The 13,148-nt window shown below is 34.1% G+C and overlaps 1 protein-coding gene across 1 annotated transcript in view; it reads right to left on the bottom strand.

Annotated features, from left to right (window-relative positions):
* LUZP2 (leucine zipper protein 2) overlaps positions 1–13,148 on the bottom strand; it is a 125,983-nt gene that overhangs the window by 18,048 nt on the left and 94,787 nt on the right. The window lies entirely within an intron of this gene.

Below are 13,148 nucleotides of genomic sequence, written 5' to 3'. Positions count from 1 at the left end.
TTTATTAATTGCCATGGAGGATATTCAGGTGCATGTAATGTACAGAGCAATGTACTGCTACATACTTCTGTACAGTTACAAGACAGATTTTAATAAAAAAGACACTTATATTTTTCTGCAGATAACAGAACTGAGATCTGCAGCTGCACACCTGTGGAACTACTCTGTAATGCAAGAAAAAATACTGAAATATGCCAACAGATGTTATTCCAACATTACCCGAAATCACACTGCAGTGTAACATCACCACAAAATCCAGCTATTCAACTTTGTAGGTCACTGAACATTAACGTTTTCCAAATGAGTACCATTTACAAGAGCACCTGTGCTCTGGAATTTCATGGTAATACAATGAAAAATAGAACATATTGAGCATTGTGCATCTTCCTAATTTCTCCTTTGTTACCTGTAGGAATTTAGCCTAGTGTTTACCTGCTCTGTTTTTGTAGAGGACATAATTGCAAAGTGAATTTAAAGCACATTTGGCTTATCATTCTACCAAAACCCAAACAGGCTTTCCTTTGATAAAAACAGCCAATATTCCTCTTCATACAGCAAATTCAATCAAAATATGCTAACATAAATACCAGACTAAAATTTGTACATGTGTAAGAACCTGTAAATTGAGCCTGTGGAAATGGAAATTACACATTGTCAGTGAAAAGCAATATAAGATTTCAGTCTTGTCATCTGCATTTCATAAGAGCAATCAGTGGAACTGGTGAAATATTTGCTTTCTTTGATCATCTGTTGGGATTTTGCTTGTAACCAGGTAGGTGTTCCCACAGCTGCCTACAGCTTCTGCCTTGTGTTTAATCATTTGGCTGATATTTACAGAGGAGGAAAGTGTCTTTTGAAAAACATCTCTTTTTGGAGTATATACCAATATATGAAACTTGTGCCTTAAAAAACAACAAATAAATCACACTTCATAGAATCCAGCTGGAAAATTTAATAGTCCTGTTAGATCTCTACTACTCTGTAGGTAGATGCTACTACTTTACATCAGTAGTCTGACTTTTACAGGTGAGAGAGATGCTCTGTTGCTCCTCAGTTTCCTTTCTTTGAAGTCAGCTGGGCTAAGGATAGAAATATTTGCCAAAAGCCAGTGCTGCTTCTAACCATGCAGCAATGTGTGAGCTGAATAGATGGGATGAATTTGGAGGAGAGCTCACTGCTGGGGGAAAGCTGTTGATAACACATTTGGGGTTTGCTCCTGAAAAGTCCTAGGCACAACCACAGCAATTCCAGGGGAAGCTGGGAATGTTCACTGCCTTACAAAAAAGGGAATTCTTCCTGTAAGACTACCCTTGCCTCTATTTATTTAGTCCCCAGCTGCAGCGTTTTTCTATGACCTCTCTGTTGTGACATTTCCCTGAAATAAATTTTCCATGCTGGCACATGCTTTAAAGGAAATGTTGGTGTAATATTACAGGATTTGAGAGCTGAGTTCAGATCCCATGGCTCTCCAGTTGACTCACTTATCATAAATATCTGCCACAGTCACTTTATAATTAATCTGAGAGTGATTTGCTCAGCTCCATGGACATCCTTTGCACAGACATCTCAAGAGAACTGGGTCCTAAACCCTTTATTTATATTGTGTGGGCATGCATATGCTGTTGGATATATTTAAGAGCCTAAAAATATCATTTCTAAGTTGCTTTCAAGGCACTTCATTGCAGCAAACACACCTTAGCCTGTGTCACCTAGATAAAATAGAACAACCTCTGAATGGCCAAGGAAAGAATTACATTTATTACTGAGGGCTCTATGGAGCTCATCTAGAAATATTACTGGATTATCTAGAAATATTACTGGATAGCATATCAAGTCCTTCCTGAATTATTGTTCTTTCAAAGGACTTGTTAATAAACTTCTGGCATGAAAAACATTAATAATTTAATAAACTTCTGGCATGAACAACATTAATAATTTGTATTTCAATTATAAAGTTTTAATTTATTGTTCTTCTTGGTCAAATAAAAAATTGGAGCAACTTGAGAAACAACTGGCTTTGCACATAGTAAAAGCTGCATCTCCTTTTGATGTCCTTTAATTATTTAACAGTTCATTTCTGTGGAATATTATCCTTGTTACAGACCAGATTAAAAATATTTAGTTATCAATATTTTTATAATATTTTTTTTAAAGGCAGGAAAGCTCTGCTATGGTTTTTTTTGCCTGACATTAAGAAAAGTGTTCTTCAAGTCTTATTTCTGAATATGTTTTTGAAACCCAAGAAAGAGAGAGTAAACTTCACCATGATTTTCAGGTGTCTGGCTGAAAATCTCCTATAACTGTCTGGCAATAAACGACACAATTTTTTTTTTATCCAGGAGATCCTTCTAAGCATAAAAAATGTTTTGAAAGTATTTTTCTGCAATGTACCTTGACAACTATAGCCCTGAGTATGCAACTAGGCTGCAGAGTATTGTCAGAAAGCATGTAAGGAAAAGGGCATCCACAATGGTATTTAAAAAAAAAAAAAGAAAAAAAAGAAAAAAAAAGAAAAAAAGAAAAAAAAAGAAAAAAAAGAAAGAAGAGAAAAAAGAAAAAAGAAAAAAAAAGGCATTTGAGACCAATGGTAAGTAAAAAAACCCAAATACAGTATGTTTTGATAACATGTCTGCATGTCACTAACAACAGCAAATATTAATGCAACGTTGTCTCCATCTTGTCTCCTGGTTTTTAATTCTTGCTTGTCACATTATAAATCAAAACTTATTTAGAACAATGGAAAAGCATGGATCTGGTAAGAACCAGCCTGCTGAAGAGAGCTCACCTCCTGTGTTTTGCAGTGAACATTGCCCTTTATTCCATAAATGAGAAAACAGAAGTACTGCATGGCAAAATGCAGCATCAATTAATTACAAATTAATTAATAAATTAATAAATTAATAGTGCAAATAACAGGAAAAGAGCTTTGTTTTGTTCAGTTGCCCATGCTGCACTGTACAAAGCTAACCCTACTCAGGGACAGTAAGTGACACAGCACTCCATCAAAATTAAGAATATTATGGCAAAACACAGAAATAATTCCATCTCCAAATACATACAAGCTTCTTTCAGACCCTAAACATGAAAAGTGCATGAATCCATTTTTGGCTTCCTGAGACTTCCCACATTTAAAACATAAAGATAGGAACAAATAAAAAATCAAGATGGCAAGTAAACTGTGGTTTACCTTCTGCGCAGGAATAGAAAAACTTTAGAAATACACAGTCATAAAAGTAGAAAAAAATGAAAAATATCCAACTCCAAAGCACAGGTTTTGCATCATTTGTACACTACAGACTGTACAGCAGCAGGGTGAACCTGGACTTTAATTTGTATTATGTTTGTATCATATGCTGGGATATCTATCCCATTAGTGTTATACATTTCTCTACACCTCCTAGCATTTGGGAAAAGGCTGTTGAGAGAAAACAGAAACCAACCACCAAAACTTCTTCAATAAATAATACACACATTTTAATCTCTAAGTGTTTTACCTGGAGACAGGCTGGGGGTTTTTATGTCCTCCTGACAGAGATTTAGGCTTACTAGCTGTAGCTGAAGATCTCAGCCCAGCAGGTGTGATATAGTACACTAAATGTACTGTAAATATCTAGGCACAGCATTATTGTCTGAAGATGAAGGGTCACCTCGGCCAAGTCGAACTGCTCTTGGTGTTTATGTAACACTTTTACTGCCTTTCAGCAGAATTTTATGCAAGTCAATAACTTTTTTAAAAAAGCTAGATGATGTGCTTCTGCTATTTTTGGCTCTAAATTCACACAGTAGCAATTTTATGCAACTCTACGGAGGCTAGTCTAATCTTAAAATCATGCATTTGAGATGATTTTTCACTTTTTTCTCTCCCATTTGATCTGCAGAGGGAGTTAGACCTTAAACTTTTCTGTCTACCCTTGTGATTCTCCAGGGGGTATTCTGGCACAGCATGACAGAAACATGAAGGAGGAGAAAGCACAGAACCATGAAATCACACATTTCTTTTTTTTTTTTTTTTTCCCAAATGTCTCAGGATTTGGAACTACAGCTCTTGCTATTGTGACAGTCCAAAATATGGCATTACTTTCATGGGTAGAAATTTAGAGGAAGGTACTTGGTTCCCTTATATCTATATATATCTATATCTATATCTATATCTATATCTATATCTATATCTATATCTATATCTATCTATATCTATATCTATCTATCTATATCTATATAATCTGTATCTATATCTATCTACATCATCTCTATCTCAATATCCCTTATATATATATGTATATATATGTATATATATGTGCATATATATATGTGTGTGTGTATATATATATATGAAATATGTATATTTGCAAATGCATTTTGTTGCTCTTCTGTGTTAGATTCAGTGAGCAGCCAATGGAATTCTGCCCCAGGGAGGAGGCATCTCTAATCTAACATTGATTAAAACAGTTTCACAATTAGTGAAACAACTGTATATTTTTCCTCTTCTTAATTTTTCCACCTGGACAAGCTGTGTCCAAAAACTCATGACAAGTGTTTGTTGGTAGAGGAACAGATTTTCTTCCTGCTGTGTGAGAATCATTGCTGTTTGCTGCACAGGCACAGAAAAAGTGCTTTATACAAGCAGAGAGAAACAGATTGTGACATTTCAGTGGTTATTGGAAGCCAGGCTATTCCATCAGAAAGAAAATAACACAGAAATCACTACAGATAAATAAAGATAGTAATAAACTTAAAAAGACACAGGTAACCATTGGTATTTTTCATTCTAATTGTACTTGGTTAATGATAGATGGGAATAACAATGAATAATAATTAAAAAACCCTTTCATTTAGACCAGGAGTAAGACCTGCCAATGAAAAAATACAGAATATGCATCCTCTTTGAAGCCAGAATACTTTTAGTTTAACCTAGTGACTGATATTTCAGTCACAGATATTCCTTCATGGCAACATTTGTGCCAAGGAGTTGAAATAGAAATCCTATATTTTCAGAATGAAAATATACAGAATGAATATGAGAAACACTTGTAGACTTCACATCAGGAGCTACAATATAGGAGAAATGATAAATAAAAAGTTCAAACACTAAAGGGACACATCATGCCCTAAATATAACTTCACTGCAAAATGGAGTAAAGAAACTGAAAGTATTAGGCAAAAATCTTTGAAGTACTTGACAGATTTTTATGGATGGTTGTAGAGGTTGGAGATCCTATAGAATAGAAATTCATTCATTTCTTGCTCATTTCTCTCCTTCAGCTCTTTCTGCTGCCATTTCTCCCAGCTGAAGTTGGACTGTTCTGGATGCTCAGGACAGCTAAATTCCACACAGCTGGGCTTGTTTGTACTTATGACTGTAACAGGAACATTATTTTATGAAGGGAAAAACAAAGATTGCAAAGCTCTTGGTTCCCTTCCACTGATTGTTTGAAGTGTACTAAATCTGCAAAAATTTCCTACCAGAATGCCATCCCATATTTCCAAATTTCAATGGTCCTGCTGCCTAAATAACCAGCCCACTAGTCCATAAAGCCAGCCAAGATGAATGCCATTAGCTGTAACTTCTAGCTCTTCTCTTCTGGAGGGCAAGAATATTCTCTGACAAATTGTAAATCTCCAAGATGTATATTTGTATTCCTATAAAAACATATATATTTTTAAAAGCCATTCTACAAATCACATGTAATCACATAGTACTCCTAAGCGCCTTTGGGTTAAGTAACTAGCCAAATATTAAACAGGTAGTTGTCATTATAAAATCTGAAATGAAAGAGGAAAATCAAATAAAAAATAGGACTATAATTAGAAGACCTGAAGTTTTACTGCCTTTTCTACCTTTCAAACATTTCCATTGTTATTGATTCTATGCCTAATGATTCCTCTGCTAAATGTGAATAAGGAAAAGAAGTCTAAACTCAAATTTCATTAAGATAGCAAAGATGTTCGTTATAAAGAGCTGGCAGGATTTACAAAGGAAAGAGGCAGATGTTGGACATACTGTTTAGTAAAATGTTTATTTCAACATTGTTTCTTTAATCACTTTTTTTTTGGTAACTTTGGCCCAAGTTTTTTTGACTTGACACTTATCTCTGTCCTTTTTGTTCATAGTTTTGGGCTGCTGCCTGGATTACATGTCAGTGTTTAATTTGCCAGGACTGCACTGAATTCAGCTGTGATTTACTGGAAAGGTATTTCCATGCAGGCTGTTAAATATAAAAGCTGCATCATTCCATGTGCTTGGAAAGAACTTGAATTTAAATAATCAGTACTAATGGGGCGGACAGTGAAGTCAGGTGTCAGCAATGATGATGTCAGATACTAAATTATTCTGTTAGGAAATTCATTGTCCTGTAAAATTTCATCTGTTCAGCTCTTTATTATCTAAAAACCAAAATATGCTTAAGGTTGATAGAGAACAAGGGGTGGCTAGAATTCTGTCTAGCTGACTGGATTTCAGAGTGAGATGTCATTTTTTTTTTCTTTTTTCCTAATGAATGTCCAGGTAAGAACAGGCAAAATCTGGGCTTAGTTAGCTTAGATCTCAACATGCAAAATAGGAAAGCAGGTCTGAGTTACAGCTTTATAGCTCCTTTTTTGCTGAATTTCTGCTCCTGAGGACATGGCTGACAGCATTATTTAGGGCTTTTCATACTAGTGGCAAACTGGTAGAATAAAACTTTCACGGTATACATCAAAATTTGGATGGAAAATCTATGTGGCAAATGTTCTGCCAGGTGAGACAAGATGTCCTCAGGGGTTTCTTCTGTCCTTAATGTGTATGATAATAAATTCACAGCATAAAGCAACTTTCAGTGATGCCAAAATATTAATCCAACATGGTATCAGAGACTGGGGGTAGAAAGCAAAACTTTTTTTTTAGCAGTTTAGTTGCTCATGAACACTTCTGTCTAATTCCAGAATGCAGTTAGTTCACTTTGTATGGATCATTTCACTTCAGATTTCTTCTAATAACCATTTGCTTAGCAGCAACTCTAGATGTCTATTGTAAATTTATCTGCAGCTAAAACGAAAAGAAATAGAATTAATCAGCTTTGAAAACACACGGTTTCATTGAACACTCATGCATATAATAAATATTATTAGAGAAACAAAAAACTTGTTAGTAAATTTTTATAAGCCAATTAGTTATATTAAATTATCTAAACCTATAATTTCACATTCCCTTTATATATAGACATACATATATATCATATATATATATATATATACTGCATGTCTAAATACAGATTCTGCTTCATTCTCCCACCACTTCTGAAGTTTTAAACAGGTACCCTTCCTCCTTCACTGCAGGGAAAGGAAATTTATTTTCTCTAACTGTTAAGGTACTTAGCATCTTCAGCTGTGTGTGGGAGGTTGATGTTACAATACTTAAGAAACTGCAAACACCAAATAAACACATTCCTTCAACAACACTCTTGATTTTCTACAGCAATCACAAAGGAAAATGCAGTTTTCTGTGGGATAATGAACAATAATGAATAATAATCTATAAATTACCTCAAAATATGTAATAATTAAATGTTTAATGGTAATTAATTGGATGGCTCCATTGCTTCAAAAGCACAATTTGAGCACCAACCAAATAACTTTTAAGGATTTGAACCAAAACAGGTTTGGTGCTAAAAGTTTTTTGTTGTAATTAAATGTCTGCTTTTCCATTATATGAGAGCACATTCCCTCAGACTAAATAACTTTCAATTTGACAACAAAGTAACATTTAATTTACTCTTTTCCTATTTTGCATGTTATCTATTATTACTTTAACATAAAATCCTAAATGTAGAAAAGGGGGGAGGATGAAGCACTTTGGGAGATGATGAAACTTCAGGTGTAAGGCAGGAAGTGGTTTTTAAAATTGCTCAGGGCTAGATTGAAGTTCAGTGGCTTGGATTTAACCACTAGCTCATTTTTAATTCTTATGCTCTATGAGTCAAAGCAATGCTTTTTATCAAGTTACTAGGAAATTCCCAATAATGGCCAAAATGCCCAATGAATATTTTCTTCACGAATATTTGCTCAAATCAAAGAAAAGGATCTCAACTGTCTTAATGGAAAAGGATTTTGACTTTCTCTAATGTTTCCCACTTGGCTCCCTATACACATATCAAGGCAAACTTCCTAAGATTAATAATACATATTTTATAAAGAATGCATGCATTAATAATTTTCAAATAAATCTTCAATATATCCCTGGGTAGCAAAATTCCCTTGGGAGTATTTTCAAAATTACACTCCATTTTGTAAACCACTTAAAATGATCTGTTAGCTCCTCTGCACATTTTCTGTCTTCATTTGCACAGAATATCCATAGAAAATATGGATAATATTAAAATAAAATTAAAATGGGGTTGCTAATGTGCAACTGCAAAGACACATTAATTCAGTTTTATTGTCATTGCTCACATGCACATGTTTTTTAACAGAACATGTAACAAACACATCAGCCAGGAAAGTCAAAAGGTGAAAAATATATTACTGCTTTTCTGCTAAATGCAACTTCAACTAAAATTAGAAATAATGTACATTTTACCAATCACCTCTGCTGTCAGAAGGCAAAAAAAGTGAGAGAAAAAAAACAAATTAATAAAAAACCCGCACTTGTTATGAGCAGCTGAGGAAAGATATCTCTAAAATAATAACATCTGAAAAGTAATTGAGGGGTTTTGTCTTTCTCTGTTTCTGAGAGACAAAAAGACAAGTAAGCTTGTTCAGAAATCTGCTGAGCATCACAGCAAGCTTGAGGCTGCTCCAGCCTGGGGTCCTGGCTTTGGACGGAAGCAAAATTAGGGAAGTTGGGATGTTATTTAAAACATTCCCTAAGAAATTCAGATTTTATATATATACACACACATATATAAATACATATATAAATAAATAAATATAAATTTATAAATATACAAATCTATATAAACTTTATATATATAAAATTATATATATAAATTATATATAAAATACATAAAAAATATATATATATACAGCTTTTCAACCACTGCCAAGCAGTAACCCATGGTGTTTTGAGCCATATTAAGTATTAGATTACAGGAGACTTTATGGAAACTTCTGACAGGTAAAGACATTAATTAAAAAAAGGCTATTTGGAGTGAGGTCAAATAGTTAATGAAGATAAATATCATGTCACTAAAACTTGAAGGAGAAGCTTGTTTTAGGAAGGTTACAGACTAAATAAGAGATACCAGGGGCTTTTTTTTCAATTTCCCTTGGTTGTATTCAGTTGAAAAAAAAACCCTTTGAAGCTAATTTACTATCAATATAATGTAATAATAATGAAGACATCTATAGAGTAAGTCATAAAACCAAAGAGCTTCAGCTTTCAATGTAATGATCTCTGGTGTTAAATATATTTCCAGCATGTAATAGAATTTTATTAAAGATTACAAACAGAAGAAAAAGGGCTATAGAAAAATCCAGTGGAATCTGTATGTGGCAACAGCAAAACATACTCAGGCTGATGTAAATTCTAGAAATAAAAGATATCAGCAAGAGTTGCTGTAACCTTGTGAACCTCCATTAACATTAATACAGGATTATAGCTGCCATCTAGATGATCATAATGAGAATAAAACTCTCTTAGCCCAAAGGCAGCTATGAAAAGCAGAACAGGAGAGACTTACATGAGTAAGTAAGTCATGCTAGTCATGCTTTTGCAATTAAATTACCTTCTAGCTATTTAAAAACAAAATTCTTACTCCATTAGCCTTACAGATACTCACAGCACCTGAGCTTTCTGAGGTAAGTGTCTTAGGAGATATTCCTTTGGTCTTTGAAATTAAACCCTAGAACAACAGATGGTGTCATTTTTCAGTGCCATTATATTCCTCTTTATGCATTAGGAAAGTGTTATATGATTTTGTGTTATTACTGCAGAGTACAAAATATGTCTGAGTACATTTAGTAATTGCCTTTTTCTTTTTTTTTTTAATTACAGTTTTCCTCTCCCCTGGTTGAACACAATGACCTCCAGGTCGCTGGAACTGCAGGTCTTGGGGACATAATTGACTGCAGCAGTTAATTATAACCCAAAAAAGGTCTGAGGTGGCAGCAGGTGACTCCTAAGGCTTTAAAGGAGCACAAATCTGAGCACTGCCCTCAATGCTCCTGCTGTTTGCTGACAGCTGACCACAGAGGGAAACAGCATAACTGAGGATGGAAAAGACCTCTAAGATCATCAACTCCAATTTCCTGATACTGCCAGGTCCACCACTAAACCATGTTCCCAAGCACCACATTTATATGTTTTTAATATAAATGTATATAATATAAAAACCGTATATATAATATTTTGTGCCCTTTAAGTTCTCCTTCTGATCAATTTATGAGGTCACACACTATTTTTACATCCAGTTCTGAGCATAAAACTATTTCTAAGTAATAACCCAAATTATATTTGTAGTTTTTCATAGATTCTTGAGCAAGGATTTGCAATGGTTTGATCCAGTGGTCAGACCCTTCATTATGGAATATTATGATAAATTATATCTTGGCCCTTTCAGCTGGTTAATTTTTCATGAATCACACCATCCTGGTAATTTTCTAGGATCTGTTAAAATTTGTTAAATCTTCCTTTAAGGATTGGGTCCAAATGAGAATTCCAGACATTTCTTCATTGCTCCAAAATGTACATTTTGTTGCATTGGAGCACAGGTATCTTTACCCAGCACAGCCAAAGATATTATTACAATTTTTGGGTTTTTGTAAGGTGTAATGTTAACCTTTTCCAGAAAGAGAAATTAACAGAAACGGAGTAAGAATGCAATCTCTCTACTAGCTCCATATAAATTCACAGAGTTTTTTTTGTCATGCCAAAACACATTAAGTGCAGACAATTTATTGTTGTGACATTATAGGGCAAAATAAACTATATAATGAAAGTAATTATCAATAATACCGATAATTAAAAACCTCACGGTTCAGGATTAACGATCAGCCTTGATTTTAGTTGTCATTGAACTTGTAAAGCACAGAGCCCTAAATCCATTTGGCAATACTTTTGGCACCACTGTTGTTATGACAAGTACATGACAGTAAAGTGGCTTTGAATTGAAATATTAGTGCCAATCTACAGGGCAAATTCTGTGTTTTACATCCTTGTGCATCGCAAATATTAACTTATTGAAGACATAACAAAAAAACCCACATCTCAGACTAATGCTGCTTCTTATCACTTTAAGACAACTTTTTCTATGATTTAAATGTAATAATTTCCCATTACAATGTGATTTTCCAAGTTAATGAACTACCCAGAACAACAGCTTTATTTGGCACTGATTCAGGCACTTACCATGCACTGCTTTGCAGATGTTTTTTAAACCTGATTTATTCTTTTTCATATCACATTGTCTAAAAAAACCAAAATGTCCAGGTACTTCCTTTTAAAGAAATTTGGCAACTTGCTTTCCTAGTTATTCTTTCTACACCAAGTCCTTGTGCTAAATATCTCTAGCCAGCACTCAGGTATTACAGTTACCAATAATGAATACAAATATACAACCCATTTTTTTGAACTTTTTGGTTTGTGGTTTTTTTTGCTTTTTTGGGGTCTTTTTTGGTTTTATCAGGAAGCACCCCAATCCCAGGAATGACTGTCCCCAAGTTGTACAGCTATCATACACTGTATGATTTATCCTTCCACGGATTTAAAGTAAGCTTGACATTTTAGAAAGCGATTTTTAGGCTGGATGTGAACATCTTAAAAATATATTTACCAGAAAAATTATCATTTGTTGCCTGAAGGTGAAAGTGCAGCTTATCAGGCATGACAAGATGTGTAAGTGCTGCTCATCTCAAGTACCACTTCTATGTAAAATAACACATTAAATTAATCACATACATTCATATTCCCCCAAAATACTAGCCTGCTGTATTAAAATATTTGTGCAAATCAAATAATAATGAAAAAGAGAGTGATACATCCATAGTTAAGAGTTAATTGGTGTTTGTCAAAGGAAGAAAAATTCCAAGGAGAAGATATATAACAAAGGGAATCATAATAAAAAAAATCTCAAGCAGAGAGGGTGACTATGATTCTGTAACAACTTCATTCACAGTAGCAGGTTTCATTAGTTTTATAACCACAGACAATACACAGATTTTTAATTACGAGGTGCCAAAGCGTGGAAGAAGAAATTTGCAGACTATTATTCTTTCAGACATTTTCATGGCATATGCCAAGTGCAGAGAAATGGGAGAAATGCCCATTAAAGAGGCAGTTGAACTTATTCTGGATACAGAGGACCAAAGGCTGTAGCACAGAAATACTGATACATTTTACCAAGTACATTGAACACAAAATCTGTTATGATCATTGGGAAAACAAAAAGGAAGAGTACTCTGTATTTCAGTCAAATATGATACCCATGCACTACTACTAATTATTACAGTGCTTTTTTTCCAGAGGTAATACTTTTTGGGAATGATGGTTTCTTCCTGTAAAAGTGTTATTAAGGAACTGACAATCATAATTTTAGGAGTAGCGATGTGAGATCTGGTTCTACAATTATGTTCTGCTTTCTGAAATTGTATTTTAATTCTAATTACATATAGAAAGAATGCTAATTTTTGGCTTCAGCCTGTGCACTAACAGTGAATAGCAAGAGCTGCCATGTACAAATTACAAATTGGCTATGAGTCAGAAATTCCCATTTATATTTCAGTTTGGAATTTAGGGAGGACATTGAAGTGTCCCTCAGCCATTCTGTAGAACTTCCTTTTCTTTGAAATTACACATTTCTTCTAGATCTATCTATTGATTCAGTTGAATTCAGGAGCAAAATGCAACCCCAGAGATGAAAATAGGACAGTTGTTAACCACTGTAAATCTTGACTGTATTGTAACGTTTGAATTTATTGACTCAAAACACTTTTCATATTTTTTTTTTTGCTCATGCTTTCTCTGAAACTGCCCTTCTCATCCTGCAAGAGTGGGATATTCCCTATGGTCATTTATCCATTATGGCAATTTTGATTTGGGTGTCCTAGAATTTTTAGTGGTTTTTTATATAATCTTTTTCCATTGAAAGAAACCACGAAAAGCACACCCCATATTACTGTTCAGTGCTGTGTTACCACAAACTAATTATCAGTGCCTGACAGGTAAACCATCCTCTGAA

This window comes from Lichenostomus cassidix, chromosome 5 (genome assembly GCF_008360975.1).
Source record: "Lichenostomus cassidix isolate B80296 chromosome 5, HeHo_3.0, whole genome shotgun sequence".
NCBI lineage: Eukaryota > Metazoa > Chordata > Aves > Passeriformes > Meliphagidae > Lichenostomus > Lichenostomus cassidix.
This window is presented reverse-complemented; position numbering and strand designations above follow the sequence as displayed.